We start from the raw sequence: 16,347 nt of genomic DNA, 5'->3' as shown, positions 1-16,347 counted from the left end.
TTGATGAATACCATAGTTCAACAATAATAGTAATCAACAAAATACAATCAGAGTATTTCAAAGAAATGTATGGAATTTAATATAAACACACACAAACATATAATATAGTTTAGGTATAATGTTATACAACCAATATCACTGATTATTATAACATTCTAATATTTTTTACGTATCCGTACTATACGTAAAATATAGATACCGGATACAAATTTCTTAATAATTTATTTAAAATTTTGAGCAGAGCAATGAATGTATTTTTTTTTTTTTTAATATGGTTATATTTATAATCGGGAGAAATAGCGTAATTAACATGTAGTTTCTAGATTACACATATTTTTAAAAACTGTTTTAAGTGAAATTAATAAAAAATGAAAATAGCTTATCCCAAAGCGTATTATTAATTATGTATTATGTATTATCATAGAATATGCGAGTTTTTATAAACGTTTAAAATTTTAATTTAAAATTTTATATAATTGGAAATTTATACAAGAAAAAAATTATTCTGTGGACTGAAAATTGTTATAATTACATTGGTAAATAATTATTTTTTATAAACAATGGAATTGTTTTACACTAATGGATTCATTAACCATGATAGAATGGAATCACGACTTATCATTGTATTAAAACATAATACATTTGTTAATTGTAACAGTAACTTACTAAATAATGTGATAGAATCAAAATTTATAAAACTATACAGTACACCGTTTTATTATTATTTTTTTTTTTGTAATGAAAATATTAAAAACATAAATAGACATACAATAAAATGTTCAGAAAATAAAATAATTTCTGTGATAAAGTAGGAAAATATTTTACAAACATATAATTGTTTTTTCGGTTGTAGACAGTGAACATCTTATGAGATTATAGACTAGATGAGGTTAGTAACATTTATACTGACAATATAATATAATTTGCTTATGAAAATAATTTTACTCCATTTCATGTAATTTATAGATTATGTTAGTCTTTGTGAATACAGTTAGAAAACTATATTGGTCATACATACATGCATTTTTATTGTTGTAAAACACTTATTGGCGAAAAATGTTCAAAACTTTACATAATATGGGATTGAAAAACGAAAACAAGTATAGGTAAAAACATGGGATATGTAGATCTGAATTGTAAAATAATGTGTAACTTTTCTATTAAATTGTAGATTTATAAAATGTATTTTATATTTTGCCATATTTTATTACTAGGTAGTTTTACAACAATAAAACAAAATTATTCACGTCTTTATATGATTTACAAATTTAAAAAAGGAATTTATTTTATATTCTAATAAAATTGAAAAACTTTACCATTCAATAAAACTATTTTGGTATAATTCAATAATAATATCCTACAAATTAAAAATTATAAACACCTATAGTACATCATCCGATTCAGTTAAAAATAGTTTTCTTACTAAAAGAACTTACATTTAGAATAATATGTTTTTTTTATATATACATATGTATTAAATGTTATATCAATAGTAACTACTTCGATAAAATTAAAACGATTAGGTATCTATTTGATGAATAAATATACATACATTTTATTCGTTGTAGGATAAAATATAATGTCACTTAATATATTTTACGTAGAATTATAAAAGTGTAAAAAATATCTATGAAATAGATTTATTTCATTTTTTTAACTTTCAGAATAATATAGGTTTTAAGTCTTTTCTTTTGCACGTGCAAATAGACAACAAGAAAATTCATGTTCGCGAATTTCCAAAAGAAAATTAAATAATAATAATATACAAAAGTGTATTAGTTTATTTTATTATTTAATATTATAGGTAATTTAATTTGGCCATAATAAAATATTTTAAATAATATGAAAATTATAATTTACATGAATGATTTATAAAATGAGAGGCGTTTTATAATACTAATGATATTTTTATAATTTTTTATCGTATTAATAATACTGTAAAAAGTTAAATATATAAGACATATATTCGTAAGGTCTTCAAATTTTAACTATACGAATCATAATTAAACTATTTGTCATGCCTATAAACAGTTTAATAACAGTTAAAAATTGTTATCGTATAATGAAAATGATAATATAATTATTTGATGAAAATTTCAAGCATCTATTAAAAAATATATTTTTCAGTAGTTTTTTTTGAATCTTCGGTACAAAAACAAATATTTATATGGATTTCCACTCCAAAATAATATGCTAGATTTGCAGTTTTTATAAATTTTGTTAAAATTCTAACTTAAAACACTAATAAAAAAAATCGAGATTACAGATTTTATAATTAAAAAAAAAAACAACATATAAAGGGATTTGACTTAAATTTTCAGCATTTTCATCCTGTGAGTAATTTTTAATCGAAATTTCTAAAAACATTAAGTAATTTAACATTTCTTATAAATAGCTCAAACTTAGTCGAAATATTTTGAAAATTTTATTGTAAATAAATAACAATAACATTATAATTTTGTAAAAATGTCAAGTATCTATTTATTTTTTAAAAAAAAAAAATCTATTTTGTTAAAAAAGAATTTGTGGAAAAATCCCCGTTTCTCCTTATTTTTTTTTCCAAAATACAAATTGTATTATTAACTTTTACTTTTGACTTGCCAAAGTACCAATTAGATTCAATTTTTACCAGAAACCACCTTCATTTTTGAAAATAAATTAATTTTTAATGTCACAAAAAGTGTTTAAAGCACAAAACACAAATCATTGTAAAATCAATACCTACATTTATCGCTCGGCTTAGAATTTATAATGAATTTTTAATCCTATCCAAAATCACCTAATAGCAAGTTGGAAGGAAACTCACGTCCATGTGGATAAACTTTTCACTTAAAGGTCTTTAAACTTTTTATATTTCCCTTTTAATTTTAATTATTTTATTATCTATATTAATTATACCCTTATTAACATTTTACAATAAATATAAAATTAACATTTTTTACCCATAATGATAATAATAATAATTATATTATAGCTAATTTAAACAAACGTGGTTAGTTATATTTAAAATAAAATCAAACAAATTGTTAATAACGTTAAATAATAATAAATTATACATATTTTACTTAAACATATAACCTAATTATTTATTATATAATTACCTCATTGATTACTTATAATAATAACACTTTATTTGGTTTATAGTGTGTTATATTTAAATAATATTAAAATTTATACCGATTATTATTTTTTATACCTACTGTATATCCATTATAATGTGTGAAAAAACAAACTATTTGTTTTTTCCAGAAAGGTATAATATTATGGTGATATTATTCAACCGACTATTTTAAATGTATATTGATATGTTTAAACATCACTAAAACAAACAAATCATTCAAACTAAAAATATAATCATATCCAATAATATACATATCATTATTAACCTAATATGTACACTTTTACTGATTGTATTAAGACCATGAGATTACTATTTAATAATGTACGGATATCATACAGAAAGTATTTCTAAAAATTTTGTTTCATTAACAGATACAATAGTATTGCAAAAAATTTAAATATTATGTTGATTATTCAGGTTCGGAAATTATACCAGGTAAATGGATACTTAAATTATTTTTTTATTTTTACAAATATCTCCGTCATAAATTATTTCTATTTGAATAATCATTTTTAACTAAATATTAATCATATACCATTATAATATATTATTTATTATTAAAAATAAATAGATAATATCCTATGAAATATTATTTATTATTAAAAAAATATATCAATTTCTGAAACTAAAATGATAAAAAATCTTAATTTTTTTTTTCTACAAATATAAAGCTGTTTATAGTTTGAGAAGAAGTGAAAAACATACTCAGACAAACAATTATTTTAATAATTATTTTGTGTACTCAAATATTTTGTATATTGCCCTGAATAAATAACAAAATGTAAATTTGTGTTTGTTAACATACTCAACCGTTGACATAAAAGAAGGTCGAATATACATATTTACAACTCGCAGGCATATTTAATTCTATCCAGTTGAAGATCTGTCCACTATTTATTTCCTACTAGGTTTGTTAAAACTGGGACTGGGAGTCAAATTGTTAGGTTTATTAATTGTTCGTAGTTTATTTATCCAGTCTTAAAAAGTACGTATGACTTACGTTTGTCCTCGATCAAGATCAAACATAGATGACGAATAAGAAATGATTCCATTGAGTCATAATAGAAATATATACCTACGTATATATTATAAAATAATATTGTTTTCGGCAAAGTTAGAATTACTGAATTTTTTTTTTATAATTGATCACCAGATAAAAACAATTTTTAATTTTGATTTAAAATCTGCTAATTTTAACACATTGATTACATTGATTAATATATTGTTTGAAAGACGGTTTTTACCTGCTATATTACAATATAAATGTAAAAGTATATTTTATTATATATTTATTAATACAAAATTTAAAATTATAAATATAAATCTGATATTCCTAAGTCTAATCATAAACATATTTATATAAAAACATATGTTTATTGTAATATTTCCTTATAAATCAGTTCTTAAAGCGTAAGGTTAAAAATAACACTTCAATACATCATTATCTGGACTCCATACTGAACTTTTACTTTGTAATAAATATATAAATATTATACAGGACATTTAATTATTAAATCATTTTTTATACATAAATGTTTATCAGTTACACAAATTCATAATATAGTAGGCTTCAGAGTTCCGTTTTGCATTCTAAATATGAACTTGGTATATTAATACATTATTTTTTATGCTATTTTATTCAATACTAATCCTAATCAATAGTATATATTAAGTAAAAAAAAAAAATAGGTAAGTTGTTCTGCATATTAGGTATCTTCGTCATTAAGTGGGTCATTGCAATAGATTCAAATTTAATTCAATAATAAATCGATTAAAAAACTATTTTTTAGCAGAAACTGTATGTCAGTCTATATAACTACAAACTAATTTGGAAATTTGACAAATTTTGGCCAAATTTTTTATAATGTTACTTTATACTAAATTTATTTTTCAAATCAATGATAGGAAAACTTATTCAAAACTTTTTATTCAATTTGTTAATCTTAGGAATGCAATTTGAACATTTAATTCATTAAATGTATTCAACTTAAAATGCCTACAGTTAGGTATCTGTTATTGAATTACAACGTAAAAACAAAACGAATTTGGTCAAAAACTGATTTTATTTAAATACTATTGATTTTACGTATTGATTGTTTTGTATACACAGTAAAATATTTACTGAAAAAAGTACAGACTAGATTGAATTGTCTACTAGAAATATTCTTCGAACTTGAGATCAGAGTACACGTTCTACTATAAAAAGTTACTAAAAAAACTCTCATAATATTAAAACCAATACATTCTTCATCTCGCTAAAAGTTGTAAAGTATGTAAATATTTATATATATTTCGAAAGAAAAATATGTTCGAAAGTTATGTTTTTTGAATTTTTATAGGAATATACTCGATTTTCTAGAAGCTAAAAAAAAAAAAAAATACTTGATTTACATTATAAAATACATGATATTCAGATGTCATATATTTTGATATTAATCATGTCTTGTAGATGATGTTCAAAGATTATTTGTTGGTTAATGTATTGATAAATACTTCTTTACTAGTGGATATATAATATTTTGAACAACAGCTAGTCGAGACAAAATATATTTAATCATGTTATAATTGTATAACACTATATGATGAAATAAAAATATTGAACAATTTTTGTTAAAGGCTTATAATATTTTATCCTCGAAATAAATATAAGAAATTACTCAAAAATTACAAATTAACTAACTATTTTTAAATAATTTAATAATATTTACATTATTATATTATAGACTATCCACAAATGGATAATTTTTAGATTATATTTTTAAAATGAATATTGATCATACTCTGATTCTGTGCAAATACCTAACTTTAAAAATATACTTAGTAAATCAAATAGTATTAATGGTTTCAACAAATGCATTGTGCTGTATAATATCGATAATCCGAACATTTAATTGTATCAATGTTTTCATAGTATATATAATCATATAAACATATAATGCCCATTTATTTGTTATCGATATTGGTTAAGTATAAAATAAAGAATTCGTATGAACGTTTATGGAAAAACACGATTATCAACCCTCATAAATTACACTAGTTCTTTCATGAAAATGACATTCCCATTCATAAAATAAATAAACTACCTATGATAAATTTTAGTTGGTTGAAAGAACGGTAGGTGATGAAATAATACATAAAATTATTGAATTATCGGTATATGTGTTACTGACTATTTAAAAAATTGGTAAAAAGTGAAAAAATATGCATAATAAATTACGATTATTCTCATCAAACTTCGTTAAATTACTGTTTATAATGATACCTAATGACGAGGTACAATAAAAAACTAGTAAACAATTGAACTGATTAACGGTTTTTTTTTAAATCATTTTTTTTTATTTTATAAATTATACATATTCAATACATGCGTCATGCATAATTAAAAAAAATAACATAGACAATAAAAATCAATATTAAATTAGGTAACTTGATGTATTAGATAGGGAAATTTACTAAATATTTACTACCAGTCATGATTATTATAATGGATATGTTAAAATCACTCAACTCATTTAAAGGAGGTTATTAAGATTACATGACTGATTGAATAAACAATAAACAATCATTAAACATTGAATGAAAATAAAATAAATCGATACTGAGCTAATGATCCTTAAACATGGTTTAGTGGCTGATGATTAGTCCATTGAATTTTAGTGAACCATTAAATTAATTAATTTAACATAATTATTTTAAATACCTACTGTAAACAATAATATGATTGACGTTATATGCATTTTAAATTTAAATATTTTGATGTAATATTATGAGTATATTGAAGTTGCAGAGATTATTATTTTTAAAGTAAACACTATAGTGATCAATGAATGTAGATTAGATTACGTATGCGCATGAAATATAATAATATAAAATATATTGAAATAATAAATTTTAATTTTAATTTTAAAACAAGATTCTTAAATTATTTCCTAGTTTTCTTTTCAAATAGAAACTAGTTACTATGATGAGAATTATTTAAAAAAATAAATCAAGCTTTGGACACAATTATGAATTGTTTATATATGAAGTATAAAACACTTTTTTTAACGAAAATCTTGCCTAAATTAACTAGGGGGTCCCGGGTTAAGACCCCTCTCCTTGGACCATACTTATAACGAGCTATATAAAATAAATTTTATTAACTAACGTTAGATTAATAAGATTATTAAATTCTACATAAACTGTTATTAGCAACAAAAATAATCATTTTGTAATAGTTCCATATTAAGATAACAAATGATTATTAATAATACAATTAGTACTATAATAACATCATTGAACATATTAATATAACTGGAACTATAAATTATCTATGCTGTCGCGCATGAATAGGTCAAGATATATTGCTATTAACAAAATACGTTTTTTTTCGCTATTTTATAACTGTATTTCAAATGTTGATAAGTAGTTCAAAATTGAATGATGAAAAATTAAATGAACTCATTGAATTTTATTCTACTGTTGTTGACAATTTTTATCGACTAAAATCAAAAATTTTTATTGTTGTTCTTGGTAATTTTGAAAAACACTTTAGATTTTTAGTTTTTACCTGTTTAGAGTACATATCATATCAAATCATTTATCCAAAAATACAATACAACCTTCAAAGTAAAAAATTGTTCAGTTTTTTTTTTTTATTGGTTATACATCGTGTATAATGTATACCTCCTGGATAAAATATAATATTGTAATTGAACGATATTGTAAGTGACAGATTAGGAAATAGTGTAATTGATACCAAAGTTCTAGCTTAAAATATATTCACGCATTATTGATATATAATAAAATATTCTTGACAATAAATCCCCAAGGTAACTAATTTCTTGCAATAAATCCCATAACTTTTGTTTTTATTAAATGCATTCTATTTTTATGTTAAGCTAAATAAAACAATGTTAGTAATTACGTATTTACGATAATAGATGATATTTGAGTCCATTTGTAGAATGTAAATTCGACAATAGATTTATATATCAATAATTTTGACTTCTATATTTTTTAAATTTTAGTATAAAGAAAATTCAATAAACATTATTTCATTATGGTTATAAATAAAAAGCACTATAGTAATATCTCTATTTTTTAGTACAGCGTAGTTGAGGTAAATTTTATATTATACACATGAGTTATTCTTTTCGTACAAAATATACGTTATCCCATCTCAAGTTGGGAAAAATGATGCAAGATTTATTTTACATATATCTTATTGGAAAACATTGCATTACATTTATTTGTAGTCTATATTTAATACAAAATATTGAATTCAGATAACAAAAATAATAGTATCGAAAACATAACTATAAAGTAAGTTATAAACAATATATTGATTGTTTTCAACTTACAATTATCTAGAAACAAAAATAATTGCTTATTATCATATAAATATGGCATCAAAGTTCTAAGTCATTATCTGATATACATTTTATAACATAAAAAAATAAAAATATAAGCTATAAAACGATATTATTCTAATAGTACAATAACTTTACTAAAATATAAACCATAACAATTTCAAATTAATTTTACTTAATTAATAAGTTATATATTTAATAGTTAGCTCGTCAATTTATATCAGTTAAAGTTTGAAATGTTAAGTTAGGAAACAATTCTGCTATATTTCCTCTGAATAGGTTTTAGTCAGATACCAATTCGTCTACAGTATATTATATATATTTTGGTATTATTTGTATACAAACTTGATAACAATAAACGCGCATGAACACCAATAGATATTGAATACCTATTCTTATGCCAATAAAACATACTTGTTAATTAAACTTCAATATAATGAATTATAATATATTATACGAATTGAGTATTAGGTACATTCAACATTATAAAACATTATTATATTTATTTAAGTACCTATATATTTTGCTGTCATTCAATATGACATTCTTATCACTATGATCTAAAATTAACACTGATTGAATAATAAGTTGCCTTTTTTTTTCAATATAATATGCTTGACACGTCACAAAATGGCCAGTCTGGTAGTTATATATATAATTATACAAAGTTTTTGGATCTAATGTGTCTAAAATAATAGTTCAACAACATTTTTACCACTGTCTTGTACTAAGCTTTTTTATTCTAGCTTATGAGTAACTTGTATATTTATTATTTGACTAGTATATTATATTATATTAATTAAACTATTTTAGTTATAAATATTATAGATTAAGAATTATAATATCGTAAAGTTCTTCATTATTTATTATTACATAGTTATATTTATAACTAAAACATGTATGCGGGCTTTTTAAAATAATGCATTCCGTTAATAAATATATGAATTACCTAAACTAATGTTTATAAAAATAGGAACTATCATATGTTTAAGTAGTATATTTAAAGTTTATTATGTAAACAAAATTATAAAACACATCGAAGAACATAAAAAAAGATATTTCTTAAACGGATTTTGCATTTCAAACCATTTTGATAAAAAAATAAATCCTCTTTAATATCCATAAATAAAAATAACAAGTCTATGCAAAAATAGCTGTAGCTTATGTAAAATAGTTAAGTTAGTTGAATTATTATTTTTGACATTTCGATATTTTAAAATAAAAAAATGTTCTCTACATTAAAATGTTGAAAAAAATGTATAAATGTATTTTAACTTAAAATAAAATATATTTATTTTATATTTTAGACTAAGAGATATTATAAAATCAAATCAAATAGTAATTGTTAAAAGAAATAATTACATTATATATTATACCTATATTATATATATGACGTATGTATAGTGTTTATATGTTATGTATGTTTAATGTAATAAACATGAACAAAGCTTAATAAAATCGATGTACCAAATTTTTTTTCCAGTAAAAAAAAAATAGAGATAGTTTATTATCGAATAAAAAATATATTTATTAATTATTCATGTACTATTGTATTTCCAAATGTTTGTTTAAGAACTGCATCTAATTTTCCTTAAAATTTTCAATCTACAGCATATAACGTTTATACAGCTTGGCAAAACAAACAGTTAATTTATATAGTTGGAGTTGTGTCATATGATGAATATGCATTCTTAATACGCAATAACTTTGAGACAAAATCGAAATTTAATAAGAATCTCAGAAATTAACTATATATTTTTTTTCAGAAAAAAAAAAGAAAAATTAAAATTAAGCAAATTAGCTATTATCTCAGTTAACTATGGCTTTTGTATTGAAACTTATAGGTATCATTATTATAATAATTATAATGTATAAAAATGAAAAAAAATTAAGTGTATATAAATAATCTATGATATTTAAAACTGTAAATAAAGCAACAGTCATATTTTGATTATATTTATATTCACATTATATCTACTATATTAAATTAAATAAAAGCATATAAATCTTAGGCATATATACTCATATATTCATTACATGTTACATAATACATATTACATATACGCTAATTAGTATTTTAAACCATATAAACTGTTAAATAACTAAATGTACAAATTTTATATATAAGTATTATCCATTTATTATATTAATTTAAACAATCTGAAATTGATACACATTGTTTATAAAACATAAATTAATGAATAACTAAATTCTTTTTGTTTGCTTTTTATAATACTTTAAACATGTAACGATAATATTATTCATAGTACAGTTATATATAAATAATATGAATGTATGTTTAGTACAACATTATTTTAATACGGTACTAGATAATTATTTAATTAATAAAAAAATGACAAGGGTACTAATTTTCCACATATAATACTGGGTGTCAGACTATATTATATAATAGTGCAAATTTAATTAAAAACATTTTAATGTGTGAACGGCCAAGGTCCATTGTTCGGTTCAGGTATTCGTTTTTTTTTTTTGTCAAATTTGTTTTTTGCATTAATTGTAGCTCTGTTTCATGATGTAGGTTAAAAACATTGAAAAGTTCAAATGTCAAATTTCTTGTTTTAGAGATGGGCTCTAAGTATGGATATGCCTGTCAACCTGTATTCAGCTATTTACCCCCATCCGGTATCCTATATTTTTTCTGACATCATCTCAAATTCAATAAAATAAATTAGTGGAAATAATTCTAAATTATGTGTTACTTAAATGAGACCACTATAGAAGGCATATAACATTCAATACTTGGTAGCCAATATAAATATACAGTATACATACTATAATAATTTATTACTAATTAAAACCTATTCTACATTAGCTCATTACACCAAAAATTAAACACATCTCTACATTACGCTTGTATGATAACGGTCATATAAAATAAAAATATTGTAGCTGTAATTGTAAAATTATTGAATAATAATCTAGTTGGATATTATGTAATAAATTCTTTTGATACGTTTGTTGAATCTAAAATAATAATGTTTCAACATAAACATTAAACAGTTATCAATATTAAATTTATCATCATACATTGTCATTATAAATGTATAAGCTATTAAAATATTTCATTGCTAGAAATGCAATATGTTCGATAATATTTTTTTATTTAATAAGTTTCTATCGACATTTCTAAAATTCACAAAAAAAGATTTTTTTTTAATCCTCGAAACTGAATAAATACTTTTATTTTGTTAATGATTTAATTTTTTTAATTACTTTAATAATCTTAAAAATATATTATTGTTTTGGTAAATTATTATAATTTAATTATAATATCATACTAATTTATTATTTTATTTTATTTACTTTGATAACTGTATAATATGTTATAGTTTATTTTAACAATAATAAATGAAAACATTTTTGAATAAAACCCAAATTAATAAAATAAATTTTATTTTTCTAAAATCATTTTAAAACATACTATATTAAAAATATTAACAGTGATCAAAATCAAATTATTATAAATAATTTATTATAATATCAAAAATAAAAATATAGACTTATTCGTAACCTAACGCAATTTAATACCTATTAATTAAGCATTAAAATCAAAAATATTATTATAATACTATATATTTCTAAAAAAGTATAAAAATACCTTTTGATAATTACGATAATCCGTTAACGACATTTTATCACACATATCGAGTAACCACTACAAAATTTTCGACGCATGTTAAAGAAATTTGATATCACACCTATTCATACCATCATAATAATCATACCTAATGGAAAAATATATGTTTTTTACACATTCACTTAAAATAACGATATATTTTGTAAGATAAAAAAAAAATATTATATTACTTAGGTTTAGTATATTTAAATATTATTATCTACAAGCATGCTATAAATAATTTATCTATGGTAAAATATAAATTAAAAAATTTAAGTTTTTAGTTGAATTATATCGATTTATTAACTTTAATACTATAATCTATAATAAATAATAATAACTTACCAATTGTTATGATGCAATCAATTTAAAATCTTAGATAATTGTTGAAGTCATTTTTTTAATATTAAAATGAAGATAAATTTCAAGATTGATATTTAAAAAACAAATATTACAACCTTTGTTCTGAAAAATAATTTATAGAGATAAAAATAATTTACTATAGTTCAGAAATGATAAAATATTCATTTATAACATAAAATATTGTTTGATTGAATATAGTTAAGTGTAGTTTTAAATAAATTACTCATAGAATATATTATAGGTAATTTTACTTAATATTATTTGGAATTTTCTTTTAGTCCATTTGAATTAAATTAAATATGGTTTTCATTTAATAGATTTCAAACATAAATAAAAAATTTATTTTTTAATAGCTCGGAACTGTAAAAAAAAAATCGAAATAATGAATTAATACTAATTAATTAAACTAATTTAAAAAAACACATTTTATTTAATGTGTTAAAAAATAAAAGATTTTAATGAAATGTTTAATACATCATCACCCGAGCTGGCCGTGTGAAATTGTTTATCGCACAGATAAAATCAAGCCATATTCTACATTAGAAATACATAGGTCAATTAGGTATATAAATATGAATAGATAAAAATGTTCAGAAAATATTGCAAAAGAAGACGAAATAGTGTACTTCAATTGTTTAATTGCTATAAGCTATAATTGCTAAAAATTAAAAATGCATTTTTCAAACTGTCCAAGAATACCAAACGCAAATAAACATGTTATTGTTGCAAGAATTAATGGAAAATATTAAAATAAAAAACCTATAACTTAAAAAAAGAAAAAATTACCTTAGAATTCGACTTAAATTCAATATGTGAGTGGGAAATTCAGTTTATTCAATATTACAGTGAACATGAATTTGGATGAAATGAAACAGCTCAAAGGACAAAATCAGATACTTTATGAAAACAATGAAAGACCAATAAAATTTCAAATATTGCAAATCGATGTAGATAAATTAGACCAAAAAAATCTTAGACATTATTGAAATAGTTAGTATATCAATAATTACTGAAGATTGCAAAACCATAGTTAAAGAAATATATCACATAAACTTAATATAAAACATGAAGTAAAAAAATCATACAAATTAATATTATAGTACTAAACAGATATGAAAATATCTTGGTATTTTGTGATAAGCTTGATTGTTAAATGAATAAAATAAAAATGAACTATTAGTATCAAGTAAAAAAAATAAATTTATAAGTTTATAACTAAACAAATATGTGAATACGTGAATATTGGCCATTAATAAGTTTCTATATTAACGATACTTTAACAAAATATAAAAAAGTCCTGTTTGGAAAATCAAAAAAATTGCTAACACAAGAGATTTAATTTTGATTGAACAAATAATCCCGATCTTTAAGAACGCAAGAATGAACAATCTAAAGTCTACAAAATCAGAAATAAAAATGATTGGGATAATTGAAAATAGGTACCTACTTGTTGTTATTTCCGTCATTTTTTTTTTCTATTATCTTCTTATTTTTAGTTTTACTATAATTTTTTCGTCATTTAGTTAAATATATTGTATATAAAATGAACAATATTATTATTGATTTAACTGATAATCTCAGAATTATGAATATCAATATACTTTCAGATATTAAAAATTGTAATACATTTGTAGTTAATAAAAAAGTTTTATTACTTTCCATTCATATATTATGATCAGTACAAAAAAATTTAATTCAATTGTTAATTATTAGTATGATAAGTATACTATAAAATGTATAGATTATATTGTATTAACTGAATGTTAGCTTGGAAACTGTACAATTAACATTAATATAGACAGATTAATATCATATAAAGCTTATATGATATTAATTTTAACTAAATAGTGGTTTAGTCGTGTTCATCAATATTAAATATGATTAATTAATGATATATTTATTTGTTTATAACTAAAGATTAAAACAAATGGGACTAATTATAAATCGTAGCTCCAACATAACAATATTAATTTTCTAGAATATACAATTTGATTAATTTAAATATTATTTCAAATGACTACAATTTTATTAATAAAGTCATTATAGTAAGATACTGAAATATCAATTTTAATACGTGTTGCTTTAAATTAAATATAATAATAATTTAGAATACTTGAACTGAAATTAATGGCAACGTTTGGTTATTGTAGTTGTATAAGTGATACCAAAAGAGAAAATAAGACATATTATTATATTATTGATCGTATATTTATAAGATCTAATGATTTAAACAATTTAATTCAAGTTATCTATCAATCATATACTACGGATCATTATAATAGAGTATTAATTCTTAAATAAAATATAAAAAATAATACAAAAACTATCAAAATTACCAATAACAAAAAAACCTAAGGTTAATTTTTCAATTTTAGTTTCATTTTTAACTAAGAAAAATTGGTAATTAATTCTTAATGAATCAGATGTCAATAAATTTGAAAATAAATTAAACAATTTTTTGAATAAATATTTATTGAATTTTCAAAAAACAAATTACAACTGCATTCCAGTAAAGAAAAGAATAATTAAACCGTGAATAACAGTAGGATTATTGAGCTCGATTAAAACTAGAGGAGATAAGTTAGGCAAAACGGTACTAAAAAAGAAAAATGTTATAAAATTAATCAACTATTATAAAAAATATAAAATATAAAAGCAAACTACGTTTCCTAATAAAATTGTCAAGAACATACATAAATTAAAATTAAAAATAATATCAGTAATATTTAACAATTCTGAAATACAATTAGGGAAATAATTGACAGAGGTAAGAAAAATAAATTACAGCCATCAAAAACTATTTATAATAATGATCTTAATGATATCAACTCAAAATTATAAATACATTTAATAATCACTAAGTATAAATGTTGGTAAAAAATATAACATTATCACTACAAAAACACAATATTTCATATGATAAAACATCATAAAAGAATTATACTAAAAAAAAAAACTACATGCATGAATACAAATTAAGTTATAAACTGTTTCATTTAATATAAAGCAATGAAAGTGATAAAAAAATAATACTATTAAGCAGAATAATGAATAATATAATATAGTAAAACCATTTACTTATTTAACTAATTTAAGCTTCCATTAGGGTACTTTTCCAGATATATAAAAACAAAAATTTTTATTTAACTCCAATTTTTAAAACAGAAAACCTTAATGAACTTACAAATTATAGACCAATCTCTTTAGTCGCAGCAATATTTAATGTACTAGAAAAGTTGGCAACAATTTAATTACAAAATGATAATAATGGTTATAAAATGATTATCATTAATAAACATACTATAAATGATATAAAATTGGTTTTCGTGATCATATTGGTAGTGAGGATGAAATAACTCGCTTAGCAAATTTATCTTGTAATTCGCTTTTTAACAGTAAATCATGTTTAGAAGTTAGAATTTATATACAACACGAGCTTTTTGTTCAGTATCTCATAGATTATTATTAAATAAATTAAGAAAACTTACCTTAATTTATTAGTTTAAACCATATTTTCACAGTAGATCTCAAATAGTAATAATTAATAAATTAACAAGTGATCCGAAAACTTTAAAATATGGTATTCGCCAAGGAACTGTTTTAGGTCCTATGCTATTATTAATTTGTCTAAATGAATTATTGGAAATAGACATAAATGAAAATATAATTGCTTACCTTGATAATTCAGTTCTATTATTAAAGGTGATAATCGGAATAACGTAGAAACTAAGACAAATTGTCAAATGTTTATGATTGGTATATTAAAAATAATTTATTATTAAATCATCAATAACCCATATTATTTATTCCATTCAAATAAAATAAATCAAAGGTTCGCTTCATAAAACTATATTATGTGATAATACTAATCTACA

General features: G+C 21.0%; 1 protein-coding gene across 1 annotated transcript in view; it reads left to right on the top strand.

The window, feature by feature from the left end:
* Positions 1-16,347, top strand: part of LOC113547905 (RYamide receptor-like) — a 56,729-nt gene that overhangs the window by 10,686 nt on the left and 29,696 nt on the right. The window lies entirely within an intron of this gene.

Source organism: Rhopalosiphum maidis, chromosome 1, assembly GCF_003676215.2.
Source record: "Rhopalosiphum maidis isolate BTI-1 chromosome 1, ASM367621v3, whole genome shotgun sequence".
NCBI classification, from domain to species: domain Eukaryota; kingdom Metazoa; phylum Arthropoda; class Insecta; order Hemiptera; family Aphididae; genus Rhopalosiphum; species Rhopalosiphum maidis.
Note: the sequence above shows the minus strand (reverse complement) of the source record. Positions and strands in the feature narration are given on the sequence as shown.